Raw genomic sequence first — 23535 nt, forward strand, 5'->3', positions numbered from 1 at the left:
TGGTCCCAGCTATGACAAAGAACAGGACGAGGAACAGCTGGAGTTGGAGCAGGAATTGGATGCCCCCACTGCCGAGGGACAGAGCGGTGCACGTTGGACTTCCACAATTTAGCGGGAATGGACAGCAGAAGAGGAAGAAAGTGATGCTGGTGACGAATATGGTGCATCACAACAATCACAACGCTCACAAGAACATGAAGACAGAGGAGTCTGGCAGGACTCTCTTGCACACATGGCTCAATTCATGCTAGACTGCATTGAACGCGGCCCGCGCATTATTCACTATTCATTATTATTCATTATTCTGGAATCTGGACAACACCAATTACTGGGTTTATACCCAGTTTATACAAACACAATGTTAAAAAACTGATTGAAGAAAGTGTCAGACAGGTCAAAAATGGAACAATTCCAGCAGGCCCTTGAGGATGGAGACTTTAGAGAGGAGATTGACATCCTCCTCCTTCTCTAGCCAGTTGTACGCCGACAGACTGACTTCAGCAAACCCAGGAGGACCAGGAGGGCAGCAAAGAACACAAGCTGCTGCTAGTGCCGAAAAGGGAATGGTATTGGCAGTGTCCTTGGAGTGGGAACATTTTCTGACACCCATGCAGCAGCCCACAGAACAGCAATCGGGCAGTTCCACGTCCTCCAACACCAATCGCCTGGAGAAGATGGTCAAGGTCCAGGACTACATGTCAGATGGCGTAGCTGTGTTGAACAATCCATCTGCAAATGCCAGCTCCTACACATTAGGTAGGATTATTAACAGAAAGAAGTGCAACTCTTCATTTAGCGTTACTACTTTAATCTGTTAATATCAATGGGTATTAAGCCACTGAAAGCTTGCATATATTTGTTTTTAGCATATCCCAGGTTGAAATAAACAGAACACGCAGACAAGAGAATTATCACTAAATATAATGTATTCTTGTGATAATATACAGAGAATATACAAAAATTACATATAAGCAAGTTATGATTAAGATGCCAATTACTAAGATATCTGCTAACATATTATAAGGTCCACCAAAAAAGATATTGCATGAGATACATTACCAGTTCCTAGAGACCGTTTAAGCAAGAGCAGCAGCCTAAAAATCTCTCGTTACCTATCTTTATAATGTTAGAACAAAGAAAGAAATCTAACTCCTCCTGCTGATTAACATACGCGTATGTCAGCACATCACATTCCAGAAATTCATTCCGATGATGTAATGTGCTTTTGGTTTTACTTTCTATCTTATTAGTCATTCTAGGAGACCTTGCCAACTATTAGCTACTTGCTAAAATATTTCAGCTATTAGTTACGTCATTTGCAGCATGAGAAAAACCAAGTGTGGGAATACATGAGAATAGTTTCACATCATTACACTCTATGCGTGATATAAGACTGGTTATACAACAGTAATTTTTAGACTATGGGTTAGGAATAAATCAAAAGATATGAATTCATGATATATAAAAGGAATACAACGTTAAATACTTGACACAGACAGACGGTGAGTGTGACAGGCAGCACAGAAGGACCATGGCAACTCACTCATAGTACCACAGTTTGATAGTGCTGCCCAAAAAATTATATGGATCCGTGGACCCGGGCACTGCGGGCAGTACTGGGAAGTGGGAACACAGATTTTAGTACCTAAACACACGATACAACATGTTTTCTGGGGTCGGACTCTGAGGCACATACAGATGGTCCCGATCATCATCCTCATCATACAACTCTTCTACTGAGTCTGACCCACCCACCACCTCTGCCACCCCAACATCCCCAGACACAGACCCCTCATCGTCCCCAACATTAACTTGGGATGCTGGCCTGAGCCAGACCTCCTCCTCCACATCAGGCCCCATCATCTCCTCAATGGCAGCCCTCATTAATCGCTCTGGCGAAGGACCGATGGACACAACGTTCTCCTCCGGGGAGGGCTGCTGCTGACCACTGGCTGCTGGGGTGGATGTTATAGCTTGCGTGGGGCGTTGGCTGTTGCTGTTGTTGGGAGTGCTGCTCACAGCGGAGGTCTCTGAGGAACTCATGGTGAGCTCATATAGTGGTTGGCGGTGAGTGGAGTATTACTGATCCCAGCAATATACACACTGACTGGCAGAGTACGCAATGCTATATAGTCTGGCTGAGCGGTGTACACAGAGTGGCAGTACACACAATGCTATATAGTCTGGCTGAGCGGTGTACACAGAGTGGCAGTAAACAATGCTATATAGTCTGGCTGAGCCGTGTACACAGAGTGGCAGTAAACAATGCTATATAGTCTGGCTAAGCGGTGTACACAGAGTGGCAGTGCACACAATGCTATATAGTCTGGCTGAGCCGTGTACACAGAGTGGCAGTACACACAATGCTATATAGTCTGGCTGAGCGGTGTACACAGAGTGGCAGTAAACACAATGCTATATATAGCGTGGCTGAGCGAGGTACACAGTGGCAGTACACACAATGCTATATAGTCTGGCTGAGCCGTGTACACAGAGTGGCAGTAAACACAATGCTATATATAGCGTGGCTGAGCGAGGTACACAGTGGCAGTACACACAATGCTATATAGTCTGGCTGAGCCGTGTACACAGAGTGGCAGTAAACACAATGCTATATATAGTGTGGCTGAGCGAGGTACACAGTGGCAGTAAACAATGCTATATATAGTGTGGCTGAGCGAGCGGTGTACTACTGTTCCCAGCAGCGACACACAATGACTGGGGGGGACCCTGGCTAGCGTGGCTGGAGAGCGAACTACCCTGCCTGTCTACCCAAAGCTAAACCCACAGACAAATGGCGGAGATATGACGTGGTTCGGGTATTTATTTACCCGAACCACGTGACCGTTCGGCCAATCAGAGCGCGTTCAGGTCCGAACCACATGACCTGTTCGGCCAATCACAGCGCTAGCCGAACGTTCGGGGAACGTTCGGCCATGCGCTCTTAGTTCGGCCATGTGGCCGAACGGTTTGGCCGAACACCTGATGGTGTTCGGCCGAACTCGAACATCACCCGAACAGGGTGATGTTCTGCAGAACCCAAACAGTGGCGAACACTGTTCGCCCAACACTATACGTGGTGGCACGCAGACCTGAGTCAGATCCGAAAGTGTGCCGGGACCAGCTGGAGCTGTAATCCTACACTTAGCTAGATTCTGTTGATAGTTTAAAGTACTAGTTTGATTGTGATTATCTGTTATGACCTTCTGCCTGCCTGACCATTCTCCTGAACTCTGATCCTGTACTTTGTCATTCTGATACTCTGTTGCTGAACCCCGGCTCATCAATAGACTCTGCATCTGCCTTCTGATTTTGTACCCCGATATTTCTGATACCCTGTTGCCGAACCCTGCCTGTACTTTAGACTCCGCCTTTGCCTTCTGAATCTGTACCTTGTCTGTCCATGTGGTTACGACCTGATCTGTCCGACCTCGAGAACCGACCTTACTGTTAGAGGCAGTTCCCAGTCCTGATAGTGACACTTCCTCTAAAGTGTCACTCTCGTTCTGTCACTCCTTCTCTCAGCCTGACTCCTCCCTCCGGGAGAGTCCAGTACTCCTTACTGCTCTGAGGCCCAGTCCTCTCATTATTACTGTTTGCACCAAACACTCTACTCAGGTGTCCAGAGGTTAGCTTGTATATCTGATTATCGGTGATACTGCAGATCATCAATAATCAGGTATATATCTGTATTTCCAGTGATACTGCAGATCACCGGTAGTCAGATAAGCATGGGTGCGTTCTTCGCCATCCTCCTTAGTGCCTCCTTCAGCCGCAATCTGCTCCGGTAAGCGGCTGTGTGACGTCAGCAGGGGACCTTCTGCGCAAGCGCAGTTGGTCCCGGCTGACATCACTCGGTCAGACTGAGCCCGACTGAGCTGTCTAACGGGGTTTGATTGCGGCTCAATGGAGGATTCTGGCTGTACTGCTGGAGGCACGCATGAGGACAGCGAGGGACGCATCCATGCTTATGGGCCTGGAGGAAGCCCCGGGTAAGTAAAAAACAGGCTTTTCATTCATCTCTTCTTTTCTTTAAGGGCTCTGCCTCTGACACAGGAGACCAGGGTTTGAATCTTGGCTTTTCCTGTTCAGTAAGCAAGCACCTATTTAGTAAGCAGGCCTTGGGCAGGACTTCCTATCACTGCTACTGCCAACTGAGCATGCCCTAGTGGCTGCAGCTCTGGTGCTTTGAGTCTTCCAGGAGAACAGTGAGATATAGCTGTTCTGTGTCTTGTCTATAATACAACACATCTCACTAAATTATTATTGCATGAAAACCAGGATTAAAAGACAATACAGTCTGAACACTTCTGTGCAGAAATATGGGTTATTGATATAACCGGTATGACATAAAGAGCTATGCTCAACATAAACATGGAGTCTGTATTTAAAAAAATGTCTAAACACTTCAAAAACAGGAATTTTAGTCATATTATTCACAGTCACATAATAAGCTCACCAATTTCCACTGTGCTTGGTGTTGTGCCACTGGCATCACCTGCATTGGTATAGAAATACATGATGTTATCACTATACAATGGGTAACATACCATAGTTATAATATTGTTATAGGACCACTATAGCGAAAAAAGATAACATTTAAAATAAATGTTCACACATACAAATAAAAAGTATGTTTCTTCCAGAGTAAAATGGGCCATAAATTACCTTTTTGGTACTTTTACAATTGTCAAATGCAGAAAAGTTATTTTAAAAAGGATAGGAAAAATATAATATAGAAATTATATTAATTTACATTATATTAAATAGAATATAAAAATGATCTCCATGGAGATAACTCAGGAGAATTGCATATGGGCCAGTTTTGGAGGAGGGGATGACAGGTGACTCACTGTTTGCTTTACAAATGTTATTATAATCCAAATTCCTGACCTTGATGGAGTTTGGGACTTGCATAAAGCCCGGCACACATGGCGTAACTTCTGTTGTAACTTCTGTTGTCCAGCAGGGATCGATCGGTACACAATCCCTCAAAGTAAACCTGAGATGAAAGCAATCTCAGGTTCTATACTTACCTGGGGCTTCCTTACGCCCCCTTGAGGTCAGTGGCGTACCTAAGGAGCTATGGGCACCGGTGTAAGTTTTCATTGCCCCCCTCACCCACCAAGCACTCTATACATGGCAATTGATACAGCGCACTAAACCTGCCAATTACAACCACAGGGTTAGAGGTGCAAGAAGGGGATGGGGAACAGCTTGTTAATGATTACTACTGTGTAAAGCATCTATAGAAGTGATTATTACCAGCACAGGACAAATGAAGAGCTAACATTGTAGTTGAGGGAAGGTCCTTCAGGGCCCCTCTGGCCCAAAGGCCCCAATGTGGTAGCAACCTCTGCACCCCCTATTGCTAAACCACTGCTTGAGGCCGCTAAGTCCCGCACTGTCTTCCCGGGTGGCTCCTTTCCCCCCAATACGGCCCGAAAGCCAGGACGAGTTGCGCTTTCTTTGTACATGTGCAGCCAGGAGCACTCCTGTCCCTGGGAGCATTCTGCACCTGCACAGTAGTACTGAGCGAGCACAGAACGCTCCCAGACACGGGAGCATGATGGGGGACTGTGCCTGGCTGGGCTGCGGCTATTCTGCGATTAGGGGTAATTGCTCGCTAATTGCACCAGTGTGAATGGGTCCTAACTATAGCACAAGAGTCCCTAATTCCATTCAAAGTAAGACACTGTTTGCATGGTATTTAAAGGTTTGCTCCATGTGTGTTTGTGTGGTTTCCTCCTAAGTTTCCCAAAAATATTAGTATTAGGTTTACTAGTTGTAGTATACTAAAGTTGAGTATTCACCACCCGATGAGTCCAGTGATGTCCTTTGACGACGAGCATGTGGCAATTCCTCTTCCGACATTACATGGCGACATTACATGGCGGCGCACAACGGGCGAGAGCGGGAAGTCAAGCAATCGTGGTACATTGCGTGGAGTTGCCGGGGATTTTAAAGCTCCATTACACTTTTACGTCGTTATCAGCACACATCGCTCACGTGATTGCCTGCCTGTACCCACGTCGCGAGATCATGAAAATAGCCGCTCGTCTCTCAAAAAATTACTGGTCTTAGAAAAAATAAATGGGAACATGATGTGGTGGATACGGGCCTTAAGCCTGATAGTAGATGTTAAAGAGACTCTGTAACAAAAAATGTCAGCCTTATTCTATCCTATAAGTTCCTATTCCTGTTCTAATGTGGTCTGGGTTACTGCAACCTTCTGTAGTTTCACCGTCTCTGAAATATCCTTACTAGAGTTGGGCCGAACGGTTCGCCGGCGAACGTGGTTCGCGCGAACTTAGGTGGTTCGCGTGCGGGTACCGCACGCGAACGTTTTGCGGAAGAAGTTCGGTTCGCCCCATAATGCACCTGAGGGTCAACTTTGACCCTCTACATCACAGTCAGCAGGCCCAGTGTAGCCAATTAGGCTACACTAGCCCCTGAAGCCCCACCCCCCTTATATAAGGCAGGCAGCGGCGGCCATTACGGCCACTCGTGTGCCTGCATTAGTGAGAGTAGGGCGAGCTGCTGCAGTCTCTCATATAGGGAAAGATTAGTTAGGCTTAACTTCTTCCTGGCTGCATACCTGTTCTGTTCAGTGAGCCCTCAGCCCACTGCATACCTGTGCTGTGATCCTGCCACTGCATACCTGTTCAGTGATCCTGCCACTGCATACCTGTTCTGTGAACCCACCCACCACCACTGCATACCTGTTCAGTGATCCTGCCACTGCATACCTGTTCAGTGATCCTGCTGCCACTGCATACCTGTTCTGTGAACCCACCCACCACTGCATACCTGTTCAGTGATCCTGCCAGTGCATACTTGTTCTGTGAACCCACCCACCACCACTGCATACCTGTTCAGTGATCCTGCCACTGCATACCTGTTCTGTGAACCCACCCACCACCACTGCATACCTGTTCAGTGATCCTGCCACTGCATACCTGTTCAGTGATCCTGCTGCCACTGCATACCTGTTCTGTGAACCCACCCACCACTGCATACCTGTTCAGTGATCCTGCCAGTGCATACTTGTTCTGTGAACCCACCCACCACCACTGCATACCTGTTCAGTGATCCTGCCACTGCATACCTGTTCTGTGAACCCACCACTGCATACCTGTTCTGTGAACCCACCCACCACTGCATACCTGTTCAGTGATCCTGCTGCCACTGCATACCTGTTCTGTGAACCCACCCACCACTGCATACCTGTTCAGTGATCCTGCTGCCACTGCATACCTGTTCTGTGAACCCACCACTGCATACCTGTTCTGTGAACCCGCCACTGCATACCTGTTCTGTTCAGTGGAGTTTGGTGTGTCAGTGTGAAGCAGTACCTTAATTACACTACCTGATTGATGTATACACATGCAAGATGTTTTAAAGCACTTTAGGCCTGTCATTTAGCATTCAATGTGATTTCTGCCCTTAAAACGCTGCTTTTCGTCAAATCCAGATTTTTTCCCGGGGACTTTTGGCGTGTATCCCACTCCGCCATGCCCCCCTCCAGGTGTTAGACCCCTTGAAACATCTTTTCCATCACTTTTGTGGCCAGCATAATTATTTTTTTTTTCAAAGTTCGCATCCCCATTGAAGTCTATTGCGGTTCGCGAACTTTAACGCGAACCGAACCTTCCGCGGAAGTTCGCAAACCCGGTTCGCAAACCTAAAATCGGAGGTTCGGCCCAACTCTAATCCTTACTTGGATCTCATCCAAATTCCTTTGTCAACCCTTGTCCATGCTCGGGAGGAAGGGGCTGCCTCTGTTGTAATGGGGACAAAGTATGCACTCCCCCTCCAGGCACGCCCTGTGTGCAGTGTTATTGTATCACAGACATCCTCTGTGCTCTCAGATTTAGCTGCTCTCTCTGTGAGGCTGTCTGTATGTTTGCTGTCTGTCACATGCTTTACATGCAGAGAAGGTGTGACGAGTGCCACACTTCACTTCACTTCAGCAGCACAGATCCCCAGCAGGAAGGAGCAGACTGAATGAATGTACAGCTGGATCATATAAGCTTGTAGTATACAGCAACATGCCCTAGTGACTGCAGCTCTGGTGCTTTGAGTCTTTCAGGAGAAAAGCGAGATATAGCTGTTCTGTGACTTGTCTATAATACAACACATCTAACTAAATTATTATTGCATGAAAACCAGGATTAAGACAATACAGTCTGAACACTTCTGTGCAGAAATATGGGTTATTGATATAACCGGTATGACATAAAGAGCTATGCTCAACATAAACATGGAGTCTGTATTTAAAAAAAATGTCTAAACACTTCAAAAACAGGAATTTTAGTCATATTAATCACAATCACATAATAAGCTCACCAATTTCCACTGTGCTTGGTGTTGTGCCACTGGCATCACCTGCATTGGTATAGAAACAAATGATGTTATCACTATACAATGGGTAACATACCATAGTTATAATATTGTTATAGGACCACTATCGTGAAAAATGATAACATTTAAAATAAATGTTAACACATACAAATGTAAGGGTTTTTTCGCCTTCCTCTGGATCAACAGGGATATGTGAGGGAGCAGGCTGGTGTTGTACTTTATACTGGTTGAACTCGATGGACGTATGTCTTTTTTCAACCAAAATAACTATGTAACTATGTAAATAAAGGGCTTGATTCACAAAGCGGTGCTAACCTACTTAGCACGTCTAAAGTCTTTAGGCGCGCTAACCAGGGTGCTAAGTAGGTTAGCACCGGTTTTCTCAATTGAGAAATCCGGTGCTAACCTACTTAGCACCCTGGTTAGCATGTCTAAAGACTTTAGACGTGCTAAGTAGGTTAGCACCGCTTTGTGAATCAAGCCCAAAAAGTATGTTTCTTCCAAAGTAAAATGGGCCATAAATTACCTTTTGGGTACTTTTACAATTGTCAAATGCAGAAAAAAGTTTTTTTAAAAAGGATAGGAAAAATATAATATAGAAATTATATTAACCTATTTTAGTTCCTGGACGTAGAAACTACGTCCAGGAACCATGTGCGCTACCGCGCGCTCCCGTGGCCGATCACGTGCGTGCACGCGCGCTCCCGACCCCGGGTTCGTTAGCCAGGCAATCAGTGAATCGGGCTATCGTGCCCGATCACTGATTCATCTCCCCCGCTTAAAAAGCGACAGCTTCTCTCGGAAGTTGCGCTTTTTCTGGCTGTTGCCTCCCCCATGCGTCTCTCTAAGCGTATGTTACGCTTAGAGTGACATCATGTAAACAAACTCATGGCCGCCATCTTGTGGCCAAAAAGTAAAACTACAACTAAAAGTAAAAAAAATAAAACTCAAGACACATTTACATTATAAAACTATTGTTTACATCCCACCCTCCCAAAAATACCCAAATAAAATGTTTAATAAAAAAAAAAACATTACAATTAAAAAAAAAACATGTAAATATTTACCTAAGGGTTTAAACTTTTTAAATATTAATGTAAAGATGAAATATTTCTATATTTTTTTTTATTTTAAACTTGTAAATAGTGATAGATGCAAAATGGAAAAAATGCACCTTTATTTCCAAATAAAATATTGTCGCCATACATTGTGATAGGGACATAATTTTAACGGTGTAATAACCGGGACATATGGGCAAATACAATACGTGAGTTTTAATTATGGAGGCATTGTGAAGAAACGGGGAAAAGCCGCCGCTTCTCAGGGTGAGGCAGCTATTTCCGCGTCCAGCATGGAGTCACAACGCGGAAAAACCGCCGCATGCCGCATAGGCAGAGCGGCGGAATCCGCATTGGGAGCGGCGGAATCCGCATTGGAGGCGGCGGACTTGCCGCATGGCAGTGTCTCTGACAAGGGGGCTGAGCGTGGGGAAGCCGCCGCTGGTGTAGTGAGCGGTGCGGCGGCTCCCACGCCCGGTCCAATGGATACATTGCAAGACAGTAGTGGTGTGGCTGGGACTGATAGTCCACCAAGATTCAGAGTGACACGCGCGCGCGCACAGAGGCAGAGCTTATAACAGCCAGAAGTGAGTCAGCTGACCAGGCCGGTCAGCTGACAGTGGTTACACCTCTCATTGGTCCAGCATTAGGGAGGGGCCTGGAGAGTGTTCTGGTATATATACTGCTGGCTGTTCAGTTGTTCTTTGTCTGGCATTGCGATCACTACGTGGTTAGTGTTGGGTGAACACCTAGATGTTCGGGTTCGCGAACGTTCGCCGAACATCGCCGCGATGTTCGGGTGTTCGCGCCGAACTCCGAACATAATGGAAGTCAATGGGGACCCGAACTTTCGTGCTTTGTAAAGCTTCCTTACATGCTACATACCCCAAATTAGCAGGGTATGTGCACCTTGGGAGTGGGTACAAGAGGAAAAAAAATATTTGAAAAAGAGCTTATAGTTTTTGAGAAAATTGATTGTAAAGTTTCAAAGGAAAAACTGTCTTTTAAATGTGGAAAATGTCATGTTTCTTTGCACAGGTAACATGCTTTTTGTCGCCATGCAGTCATAAATGTAATACAGAGAAGAGGTTCCAGGAAAAGGGACCGGTAACGCTAACCCAGCAGCAGCAGCACACGTGATGGAACAGGAGCAGGCGCAGGAGGAGAAGGCCATGCTTTTTGAGACACAACAACCCAGGCCTTGCATGAGGACAAGAAGCGTGCGGATAGCATGCTTTTTACCGCCATGCAGTCATAAATGTAATAAAGATAAGAGGTTCAATAAACAGGGACCGGGCGTCAACGCTAACCCAGCAGCAGCAGACGTGATGGAACAGGAGGAGGCGCAGGAGGAGAAGGCCACGCTTTCAGGTGCAACTCAGGCCTTGCATGAGGACAAAAAAATGTGTGCGCAAAGCAATGCAATGAGTAGTTTTCAGGACACAATGGGCTATTCGGAGGAGCTATTCCCACCCCCACAATCTTCTACCTGAGAAAGGTCAATGGAACAGCCACAAATGTTGTGCCCGGATTCACAACCTTTTTCTGTGGAAAATGCACCTCCCACTGAAATGCAAGGCGAGGCCGAGGATGAACATGACGTCAACAACTCAACATGACGCAAAATGGGGGCAGAACAGAAAGCTGCTTTCAATGTTTTGAAGGCCTTAATTGCCTCCGGTGGCCAGTTAGATGCATCATTCATCACACCCAAATCCCAGAGCAATGTGTGCAGGAATTTGAATCGCAGGAGGTGTACCGAGATCATCTGGACAAGTGACCAAGTGACAAGTGACCAAGTGAAAAGTGACAAAGTGACCAGTGACAAAGTGACAAAATGACAAAGTGACAAGTGACAAAGTGACAAGTGACAAAGTGACAAAATGACAAAGTGACAAGTGACAAAGTGACAAGTGACAAAGTGACAAGTGACAAAATGACAAAGTGACCAGTGACAAAGTGACAACTGAGAGGTTGTTCTGGGGAGCTCCACTGCACTCAGTCGCATATGAGGAGAGGTCTAGTCGGGACTGCTGATCCTCCTCAGCTTGCTCAAAGCCTTGAGGGTTCCTGAAGATCCTCTGCTTGGAGTTCGCCGGGGTTCAGCTTGGTGTCGGGGTTGGCGGCGTCCTCCTCACTCCAACGTGGCAGATCTTCTGTTGAAGGAAAAAAAAAAACATTGTTAAAAGTCCAGTACCGCTTCTGAAGGACTCACCAAGAGATGCAGGAGCGCTTTAATCTAGCGCACCATCGCTCGCTGGGTGATGTCCCTCCCTACGCGCTGGAATTCTACGCTGCACATGCTAGCACGCTTTTGCGCAGTGCCGAGGCGCATTCCAGCAGCTAGCTACCAAGCTTCTGTGGATCTGATTGGGCCACCATGTTGGATCTCTGCCAAGTCCTCCAAAATTTTGAGCAATCCACGTTGCGTGACTGAGCAGTGACAACTCTACAGTCAGCATTACAATACCACTGCTGTGTTTACTGAAGAAATCAATGTTGAAGATGGAAACCGCTGGCATGATGCAAGTGGGGGATTCTGAAGATGAAAACCATCAGCGTGATGATACCAACATCAGGCAACCTGCCTCAGGAAACGCTGGTCCCAGCTATGACAAAGAACAGGACGAGGAACAGCTGGAGTTGGAGCAGGAATTGGATGCCCCCACTGCCGAGGGACAGAGCGGTGCACGTTGGACTTCCACAATTTAGCGGGAATGGACAGCAGAAGAGGAAGAAAGTGATGCTGGTGACGAATATGGTGCATCACAACAATCACAACGCTCACAAGAACATGAAGACAGAGGAGTCTGGCAGGACTCTCTTGCACACATGGCTCAATTCATGCTAGACTGCATTGAACGCGGCCCGCGCATTATTCACTATTCATTATTATTCATTATTCTGGAATCTGGACAACACCAATTACTGGGTTTATACCCAGTTTATACAAACACAATGTTAAAAAACTGATTGAAGAAAGTGTCAGACAGGTCAAAAATGGAACAATTCCAGCAGGCCCTTGAGGATGGAGACTTTAGAGAGGAGATTGACATCCTCCTCCTTCTCTAGCCAGTTGTACGCCGACAGACTGACTTCAGCAAACCCAGGAGGACCAGGAGGGCAGCAAAGAACACAAGCTGCTGCTAGTGCCGAAAAGGGAATGGTATTGGCAGTGTCCTTGGAGTGGGAACATTTTCTGACACCCATGCAGCAGCCCACAGAACAGCAATCGGGCAGTTCCACGTCCTCCAACACCAATCGCCTGGAGAAGATGGTCAAGGTCCAGGACTACATGTCAGATGGCGTAGCTGTGTTGAACAATCCATCTGCAGACAGACGGTGAGTGTGACAGGCAGCACAGAAGGACCATGGCAACTCACTCATAGTACCACAGTTTGATAGTGCTGCCCAAAAAATTATATGGATCCGTGGACCCGGGCACTGCGGGCAGTACTGGGAAGTGGGAACACAGATTTTAGTACCTAAACACACGATACAACATGTTTTCTGGGGTCGGACTCTGAGGCACATACAGATGGTCCCGATCATCATCCTCATCATACAACTCTTCTACTGAGTCTGACCCACCCACCACCTCTGCCACCCCAACATCCCCAGACACAGACCCCTCATCGTCCCCAACATTAACTTGGGATGCTGGCCTGAGCCAGACCTCCTCCTCCACATCAGGCCCCATCATCTCCTCAATGGCAGCCCTCATTAATCGCTCTGGCGAAGGACCGATGGACACAACGTTCTCCTCCGGGGAGGGCTGCTGCTGACCACTGGCTGCTGGGGTGGATGTTATAGCTTGCGTGGGGCGTTGGCTGTTGCTGTTGTTGGGAGTGCTGCTCACAGCGGAGGTCTCTGAGGAACTCATGGTGAGCTCATATAGTGGTTGGCGGTGAGTGGAGTATTACTGATCCCAGCAATATACACACTGACTGGCAGAGTACGCAATGCTATATAGTCTGGCTGAGCGGTGTACACAGAGTGGCAGTACACACAATGCTATATAGTCTGGCTGAGCGGTGTACACAGAGTGGCAGTAAACAATGCTATATAGTCTGGCTGAGCCGTGTACACAGAGTGGCAGTAAACAATGCTATATAGTCTGGCTAAGCGGTGTACACAGAGTGGCAGTGCACACAATGCTATATAGTCTGGCTGAGCCGTGTACACAGAGTGGCAGTACACACAATGCTATATAGTCTGGCTGAGCGGTGTACACAGAGTGGCAGTAAACACAATGCTATATATAGCGTGGCTGAGCGAGGTACACAGTGGCAGTACACACAATGCTATATAGTCTGGCTGAGCCGTGTACACAGAGTGGCAGTAAACACAATGCTATATATAGCGTGGCTGAGCGAGGTACACAGTGGCAGTACACACAATGCTATATAGTCTGGCTGAGCCGTGTACACAGAGTGGCAGTAAACACAATGCTATATATAGTGTGGCTGAGCGAGGTACACAGTGGCAGTAAACAATGCTATATATAGTGTGGCTGAGCGAGCGGTGTACTACTGTTCCCAGCAGCGACACACAATGACTGGGGGGGACCCTGGCTAGCGTGGCTGGAGAGCGAACTACCCTGCCTGTCTACCCAAAGCTAAACCCACAGACAAATGGCGGAGATATGACGTGGTTCGGGTATTTATTTACCCGAACCACGTGACCGTTCGGCCAATCAGAGCGCGTTCGGGTCCGAACCACATGACCTGTTCGGCCAATCACAGCGCTATGTGGCCGAACGGTTTGGCCGAACACCTGATGGTGTTCGGCCGAGCTCGAACATCACCCGAACAGGGTGATGTTCTGCAGAACCCAAACAGTGGCGAACACTGTTCGCCCAACACTATACGTGGTGGCACGCAGACCTGAGTCAGATCCGAAAGTGTGCCGGGACCAGCTGGAGCTGTAATCCTACACTTAGCTAGATTCTGTTGATAGTTTAAAGTACTAGTTTGATTGTGATTATCTGTTATGACCTTCTGCCTGCCTGACCATTCTCCTGAACTCTGATCCTGTACTTTGTCATTCTGATACTCTGTTGCTGAACCCCGGCTCATCCATAGACTCTGCATCTGCCTTCTGATTTTGTACCCCGATATTTCTGATACCCTGTTGCCGAACCCTGCCTGTACTTTAGACTCCGCCTTTGCCTTCTGAATCTGTACCTTGTCTGTCCATGTGGTTACGACCTGATCTGTCCGACCTCGAGAACCGACCTTACTGTTAGAGGCAGTTCCCAGTCCTGATAGTGACACTTCCTCTAAAGTGTCACTCTCGTTCTGTCACTCCTTCTCTCAGCCTGATTCCTCCCTCCGGGAGAGTCCAGTACTCCTTACTGCTCTGAGGCCCAGTCCTCTCATTATTACTGTTTGCACCAAACACTCTACTCAGGTGTCCAGAGGTTAGCTTGTATATCTGATTATCGGTGATACTGCAGATCATCAATAATCAGGTATATATCTGTATTTCCAGTGATACTGCAGATCACCGGTAGTCAGATAAGCATGGGTGCGTTCTTCGCCATCCTCCTTAGTGCCTCCTTCAGCCGCAATCTGCTCCGGTAAGCGGCTGTGTGACGTCAGCAGGGGACCTTCTGCGCAAGCGCAGTTGGTCCCGGCTGACATCACTCGGTCAGACTGAGCCCGACTGAGCTGTCTAACGGGGTTTGATTGCGGCTCAATGGAGGATTCTGGCTGTACTGCTGGAGGCACGCATGAGGACAGCGAGGGACGCATCCATGCTTATGGGCCTGGAGGAAGCCCCGGGTAAGTAAAAAACAGGCTTTTCATTCATCTCTTCTTTTCTTTAAGGGCTCTGCCTCTGACACAGGAGACCAGGGTTTGAATCTTGGCTTTTCCTGTTCAGTAAGCCAGCACCTATTTAGTAAGCAGGCCTTGGGCAGGACTTCCTATCACTGCTACTGCCAACTGAGCATGCCCTAGTGGCTGCAGCTCTGGTGCTTTGAGTCTTCCAGGAGAACAGTGAGATATAGCTGTTCTGTGTCTTGTCTATAATACAACACATCTCACTAAATTATTATTGCATGAAAACCAGGATTAAAAGACAATACAGTCTGAACACTTCTGTGCAGAAATATGGGTTATTGATATAAACGGTATGACATAAAGAGCTATGCTCAACATAAACATGGAGTCTGTATTTAAAAAAATGTCTAAACACTTCAAAAACAGGAATTTTAGTCATATTAATCACAGTCACATAATAAGCTGCTCACCAATTTCCACTGTGCTTGGTGTTGTGCCACTGGCATCACCTGCATTGGTATAGAAATACATGATGTTATCACTATACAATGGGTAACATACCATAGTTATAATATTGTTATAGGACCACTATAGCGAAAAAAGATAACATTTAAAATAAATGTTAACACATACAAATAAAAAGTATGTTTCTTCCAGAGTAAAATGGGCCATAAATTACCTTTTTGGTACTTTTACAATTGTCAAATGCAGAAAAGTTATTTTAAAAAGGATAGGAAAAATATAATATAGAAATTATATTAATTTACATTATATTAAATAGAATATAAAAATGATCTCCATGGAGATAACTCAGGAGAATTGCATATGGGCCAGTTTTGGAGGAGGGGATGACAAGGTGACTCACTGTTTGCTTTACAAATGTTATTATAATCCAAATTCCTGACCTTGATGGAGTTTGGGACTTGCATAAAGCCCGGCACACATGGCATAACTTCTGTTGTAACTTCTGTTGTCCAGCAGGGATCGATCGGTACACAATCCCTCAAAGTAAACCTGAGATGAAAGCAATCTCAGGTTCTATACTTACCTGGGGCTTCCTTACGCCCCCTTGAGGTCAGTGGCGTACCTAAGGAGCTATGGGCACCGGTGTAAGTTTTCATTGCCCCCCTCACCCACCAAGCACTCTATACATGGCAATTGATACAGCGCACTAAACCTGCCAATTACAACCACAGGGTTAGAGGTGCAAGAAGGGGATGGGGAACAGCTTGTTAATGATTACTACTGTGTAAAGCATCTATAGAAGTGATTATTACCAGCACAGGACATATGAAGAGCTAACACTGTAGTTGAGGGAAGGTCCTTCAGGGCCCCTCTGGCCCAAAGGCCCCAATGTGGTAGCAACCTCTGCACCCCCTATTGCTAAACCACTGCTTGAGGCCGCTAAGTCCCGCACTGTCTTCCCGGGTGGCTCCTTTCCCCCCAATACGGCCCGAAAGCCAGGACGAGTTGCGCTTTCTTTGTACATGTGCAGCCAGGAGCACTCCTGTCCCTGGGAGCATTCTGCACCTGCACAGTAGTACTGAGCGAGCACAGAACGCTCCCAGACACGGGAGCATGATGGGGGACTGTGCCTGGCTGGGCTGCGGCTATTCTGCGATTAGGGGTAATTGCTCGCTAATTGCACCAGTGTGAATGGGTCCTAACTATAGCACAAGAGTCCCTAATTCCATTCAAAGTAAGACACTGTTTGCATGGTATTTAAAGGTTTGCTCCATGTGTGTTTGTGTGGTTTCCTCCTAAGTTTCCCAAAAATATTAGTATTAGGTTTACTAGTTGTAGTATACTAAAGTTGAGTATTCACCACCCGATGAGTCCAGTGATGTCCTTTGACGACGAGCATGTGGCAATTCCTCTTCCGACATTACATGGCGACATTACATGGCGGCGCACAACGGGCGAGAGCGGGAAGTCAAGCAATCGTGGTACATTGCGTGGAGTCGCCGGGGATTTTAAAGCTCCATTACACTTTTACGTCGTTATCAGCACACATCGCTTACGTGATTGCCTGCCTGTACCCACGTCGCGAGATCATGAAAATAGCCGCTCGTCTCTCAAAAAATTACTGGTCTTCGAAAAAATAAATGGGAACATGATGTGGTGGATACGGGCCTTAAGCCTGATAGTAGATGTTAAAGAGACTCTGTAACAAAAATTTCAGCCTTATTCTATCCTATAAGTTCCTAATCCTGTTCTAATGTGATCTGGGTTACTGCAACCTTCTGTAGTTTCACCGTCTCTGAAATATCCTTACTTGGATCTCATCCAAATTCCTTTGTCAACCCTTGTCCATGCTCGGGAGGAAGGGGCTGCCTCTGTTGTAATGGGGACAAAGTATGCACTCCCCCTCCAGGCACGCCCTGTGTGCAGTGTTATTGTATCACAGACATCCTCTGTGCTCTCAGATTTAGCTGCTCTCTCTGTGAGGCTGTCTGTGTGTTTGCTGTCTGTCACATGCTTTACATGCAGAGAAGGTGTGACGAGTGCCACACTTCACTTCAGCAGCACAGATCCCCAGCAGGAAGGAGCAGACTGAATGAATGTACAGCTGGATCATATAAGCTTGTAGTATACAGCAACATGCCCTAGTGACTGCAGCTCTGGTGCTTTGAGTCTTCCAGGAGAACAGTGAGATATAGCTGTTCTGTGTCTTGTTTATAATACAACACATCTAACTAAATTATTATTGCATGAAAACCAGGATTAAAAGACAGACAATACAGTCTGAACACTTCTGTGCAGAAATATGGGTTATTGATATAACCGGTATGACGTAAAGAGCTATGCTCAACATAAACATGGAGTCTGTATTTAAAAAAAATGTCTGAACACTTCAAAAACAGGAATTTTAGTCATATTAATCACAGTCACATAATAAGCTCACCAATTTCCACTGTGCTTGGTGTTGCGCCACTGGCATCACCTGCATTGGTATAGAAACAAATGATGTTATCACTATACAATGGGTAACATACCATAGTTATAATATTGTTATAGGACCACTATCGTGAAAAATGATCACATTTAAAATAAATGTTAACACATACAAATAAAAAGTATGTTTCTTCCAAAGTAAAATGGGCCATAAATTACCTTTTGGGTACTTTTACAATTGTCAAATGCGAAAAAGTTATTTTAAAAAGGATAGGAAAAATATAATATAGAAATTATATTAACCTATTTTAGTTCCTGGACGTAGAAACTACGTCCAGGAACCATGTGCGCTACCGCGCGCTCCCGTGGCCAATCACGTGCGTGCACGCGCGCTCCCGGCCCCCGGTTCGTTAGCCAGGCAATCAGTGAATCGGGCTATCGTGCCCGATCACTGATTCATCTCCCCCGCTTAAAAAGCGACAGCTTCTCTCGGAAGCTGCACTTTTTCTGGCTGTTGCCTCCCCCATGCGTCTCTCTAAGCGTATGTTACGCTTAGAGTGACATCATGTAAACAAACTCATGGCCGCCATCTTGTGGCCAAAAAGTAAAACTACAACTAAAAGTAAAAAAAAATAAAACTCAAGACACATTTACATTATAAAACTATTGTTTACATCCCACCCTCCCAAAAATACCCAAATAAAATGTTTAATATAAAAAAACAAAAAACATTACAATTAAAAAAAAAACATGTAAATATTTACCTAAGGGTTTAAACTTTTTAAATATTAATGTAAAGATGAAATATTTCTATATTTTTTTTTTTATTTTAAACTTGTAAATAGTGATAGATGCAAAATGGAAAAAATGCACCTTTATTTCCAAATAAAATATTGTCGCCATACATTGTGATAGGGACATAATTTTAACGGTGTAATAACCGGGACATATGGGCAAATACAATACGTGAGTTTTAATTATGGAGGCATTGTGAAGAAACGGGGAAAAGCCGCCGCTTCTAAGGGTGAGGCGGCTATTTCCGCGTCCAGCATGGCGTCACAACGCGGAAAAACCGCCGCATGCCGCATAGGCAGAGCGGCGGAATCCGCATTGGGAGCGGCGGAATCCGCATTGGCAGCGGCGGAATCCGCATTGGAGGCGGCGGACTTGCCGCATGGCAGTGTCTCTGACAAGGGGGCTGAGCGTGGGGAAGCCGCCACTGGTGTAGTGAGCGGTGCAGCGGCTCCCACGCCCGGTCCAATGGATACATTGCAAGACAGTAGTGGTGTGGCTGGGACTGATAGTCCACCAAGATTCAGAGTGACACGCGCCCGTGCACAGAGGCAGAGCTTATAACAGCCAGAAGTGAGTCAGCTGACCAGGCCGGTCAGCTGACAGTGGTTACACCTCTCATTGGTCCAGCATTAGGGAGGGGCCTGGAGAGTGTTCTGGTATATATACTGCTGGCTGTTCAGTTGTTCTTTGTCTGGCGTTGCGATCACTACGTGGTAGCACGCAGACCTGAGTCAGATCCGAAAGTGTGCCGGGACCAGCTGGAGCTGTAATCCTACACTTAGCTAGATTCTGTTGATAGTTTAAAGTACTAGTTTGATTGTGATTATCTGTTATGACCTTCTGCCTGCCTGACCATTCTCCTGAACTCTGATCCTGTACTTTGTCATTCTGATACTCTGTTGCCGAACCCCGGCTCGTTCCATAGACTCTGCATCTGCCTTCTGATTTTGTACCCCGATATTTCTGATACCCTGTTGCCGAACCCTGCCTGTACTTTAGACTCCGCCTTTGCCTTCTGAATCTGTACCTTGTCTGTCCGTGTGGTTACGACCTGATCTGTCCGACCTCGAGAACCGACCTTACTGTTAGAGGCGGTTCCCAGTCCTGATAGTGACACTTCCTCTAGAGTGTCACTCTCGTTCTGTCACTCCTTCTCTCAGCCTGACTCCTCCCTCCGGGAGAGTCCAGTACTCCTTACTGCTCTGAGGCCCAGTCCTCTCATTATTACTGTTTGCACCAAACACTCTACTCAGGTGTCCAGAGGTTAGCTTGTATATCTGATTATCGGTGATACTGCAGATCATCAATAATCAGGTATATATCTGTATTTCCAGTGATACTGCAGATCACCGGTAGTCAGATCCTCTCTGTGTTACACCGATCATTACAGGCATGTATTATTTTAAAACTATAATGGCTGAAACTGAGAAATAATGAATTTTTTCCGTTTTTTTCTTATTCTTCCTGTTAAAATGCATTTACAGTGAAGTAGCTCTTAGAAAAATGTACCCCCCAAAGAAAGCCTAATTGGTGGCGGAAAAAACAAGCTATAGATCAGTTCATTGTAATAAGTAGTGATAAAGTTATAGGCTAATGAATGGGAGGTGAACATTGCTCGGATGCATAAAGTGAAAACGACTGAAGGCTGAAGTGGTTAAGTTCGCCAATAAATATTATCCAGATTTAAATCCTCCTGCTTTTACTGATGGCTAACACACTACTAATACAGTACTAATATAGGCTGGATAGTGTGCTGGTTAAAGTGACCCAGAGAAAAATAAAAAGCATGTTTTTTACTTACCCTAGGCTTCCTCCACCCCCGTAAGCATGGGTGCGTTCTTCGCCATCCTCCTTAGCGCCACCGTTCAGCCGCAATCTGCTCCGGTAAGCGGCTGTGTGACGTCAGCAGGGGACCTTCTGCGCAAGCGCAGTTGGTCCCGGCTGACATCACTCGGTCAGACTGAGCCCGACTGAGCTGTCTAACGGGGTTTGATTGCGGCTCAATGGAGGATTCTGGCTGTACTGCTGGAGGCACGCATGAGGACAGCCAGGGACGCATCCATGCTTATGGGCCTGGAGGAAGCCCCGGGTAAGTAAAAAACAGGCTTTTCATTCATCTCTTCTTTTCTTTAAGGGCTCTGCCTCTGACACAGGAGACCAGGGTTTGAATCTTGGCTTTTCCTGTTCAGTAAGCAAGCACCTATTTAGTAAGCAGGCCTTGGGCAGGACTCCCTATCACTGCTACTGCCAACTGAGCATGCCCTAGTGGCTGCAGCTCTGGTGCTTTGAGTCTTCCAGGAGAACAGTGAGATATAGCTGTTCTGTGTCTTGTCTATAATACAACACATCTAACTAAATTATTATTGCATGAAAACCAGGATTAAGACAATACAGTCTGAACACTTCTGTGCAGAAATATGGGTTATTGATATAACTGGTATGAGGTAAAGAGCTATGCTCAACATAAACATGGAGTCTGTATTTAAAAAAAATGTCTAAACACTTCAAAAACAGGAATTTTAGTCATATTAATCACAGTCACATAATAAGCTCACCAATTTCCACTGTGCTTGGTGTTGCGCCACTGGCATCACCTGCATTGGTATAGAAATAAATGATGTTATCACTATACAATGGGTAACATACCATAGTTATAATATTGTTATAGGACCACTATAGCGAAAAAAGATAACATTTAAAATAAATGCTAACACATACAAATAAAAAGTATGTTTCTTCCAGAGTAAAATGGGCCATAAATTACCTTTTTGGTACTTTTACAATTGTCAAATGCAGAAAAGTTATTTTAAAAAGGATAGGAAAAATATAATATAGAAATTATATTAATTTACATTATATTAAATAGAATATAAAAATGATCTCCATGGAGATAACTCAGGAGAATTGCATATGGGCCAGTTTTGGAGGAGGGGATGACAGGTGACTCACTGTTTGCTTTACAAATGTTATTATAATCCAAATTCCTGACCTTGATGGAGTTTGGGACTTGCATAAAGCCCGGCACACATGGCGTAACTTCTGTTGTAACTTCTGTTGTCCAGCAGGGATCGATCGGTACACAATCCCTCAAAGTAAACCTGAGATGAAAGCAATCTCAGGTTCTATACTTACCTGGGGCTTCCTTACGCCCCCTTGAGGTCAGTGGCGTACCTAAGGAGCTATGGGCACCGGTGTAAGTTTTCATTGCCCCCCTCACCCACCAAGCACTCTATACATGGCAATTGATACAGCGCACTAAACCTGCCAATTACAACCACAGGGTTAGAGGTGCAAGAAGGGGATGGGGAACAGCTTGTTAATGATTACTACTGTGTAAAGCATCTATAGAAGTGATTATTACCAGCACAGGACATATGAAGAGCTAACACTGTAGTTGAGGGAAGGTCCTTCAGGGCCCCTCTGGCCCAAAGGCCCTAATGTGGTAGCAACCTCTGCACCCGCTATTGCTAAACCACTGCTTGAGGCCGCTAAGTCCCGCGCTGTCTTCCCGGGTGGCTCCTTTCCCCCCAATACGGCCCGAAAGCCAGGACGAGTTGCGCTTTCTTTGTACATGTGCAGCCAGGAGCACTCCTGTCCCTGGGAACATTCTGCACCTGCACAGTAGTACTGAGCGAGCACAGAACGCTCCCAGACATGGGAGCATGATGGGGGACTGTGCCTGGCTGGGCTGCGGCTATTCTGCGATTAGGGGTAATTGCCCGCTAATTGCACCAGTGTGAATGGGTCCTAATTATAGCACAAGAGTCCCTAATTCCATTCAACGTAAGACACAATTTGCATGGTATTTAAAGGTTTGCTCCATGTGTGTTTGTGTGGTTTCCACCTAAGTTTCCCAAAAATATTAGTATTAGGTTTACTAGTTGTAGTATACTAAAGTTGAGTACTCACTACCCGATGGGTCCAGTGATGTCCCTTGACGACGAGCATGTGCGATTCCTCTTCCTGCACGCAACATTACATGTCGGCGCACAACGAGCGAGAACGGGAAGTCAAGCAATCGTGGTACATTGCGTGGAGTTGCCGGGGACTTTAAAGCTCCATTACGCTTTTACGGTCGTTATCGGCACACATCGCTCACGTGATTGTCTGCCTGTATCCACGTTGCAAGATCATGGAAATGACCGCTCGTCTCTCAAAAAATTGCTGGTCTTCGAAAAAATAAACGGTAAAATGACGTGAAGGATACGGGCCTTAAGCCTGATATTAGATGTTAAAAAGACTCTGTAACAAAAATGTCAGCCTTATTTCTTCTATCCTAAAAGTTCCTATTCCTGCTGTAATGTGCTCTGGAATACTGCAGCCTTCTGTAGTTTCACAGTCTCTGAAATATCCTTACTTGGATCTCATCCAAATTCCTTTGTCAACCCTTGTAGAGGCTCCGGAGGAAGGGGCTGCCTCTGTTGTAATGGGGACAAAGTATTCACGCCCCCTCCACGCCCCCTCCAGGCACGCCCTGTGTGCAGTGTTATTGTATCACAGACGTCCTCTGTGCTCTCAGATTTATCTGCTCTCTCTGTGAGGCTGTCTGTGTATTTGCCGGGGGGGGGGGGGGGGGGGTTGGAGTAACCAAGCCAAAGTTCGGTTACAAAATTAGATACTTACCTAAAGAGACGAAA

At 46.1% G+C, this 23535-nt stretch overlaps 1 protein-coding gene and 1 long non-coding RNA gene across 2 annotated transcripts in view; both read right to left on the bottom strand.

Moving 5' to 3' along the window:
* LOC137562808 (adhesion G protein-coupled receptor E1-like) overlaps positions 1-15703 on the bottom strand; it is a 103355-nt gene extending 87652 nt beyond the window's left edge. The window contains exons 1-2 of the mRNA XM_068274516.1: positions 15679-15703; positions 4460-4498 (exon numbers count right to left, since the gene is read on the bottom strand). The gene's annotated coding sequence lies outside the window, so the exon portion shown is untranslated. The remainder of the gene's footprint in view (positions 1-4459; positions 4499-15678) is intronic.
* A 5762-nt stretch (positions 15704-21465) lies between these two features.
* The window catches only part of LOC137562809 (uncharacterized), a 45838-nt gene continuing 43768 nt past the window's right edge, over positions 21466-23535 (bottom strand). The window contains exon 5 of the long non-coding RNA XR_011030196.1: positions 21466-21492. This is a non-coding gene — a long non-coding RNA (uncharacterized lncRNA). The remainder of the gene's footprint in view (positions 21493-23535) is intronic.

This window comes from Hyperolius riggenbachi, chromosome 3 (genome assembly GCF_040937935.1).
Source record: "Hyperolius riggenbachi isolate aHypRig1 chromosome 3, aHypRig1.pri, whole genome shotgun sequence".
Taxonomy (NCBI): domain Eukaryota; kingdom Metazoa; phylum Chordata; class Amphibia; order Anura; family Hyperoliidae; genus Hyperolius; species Hyperolius riggenbachi.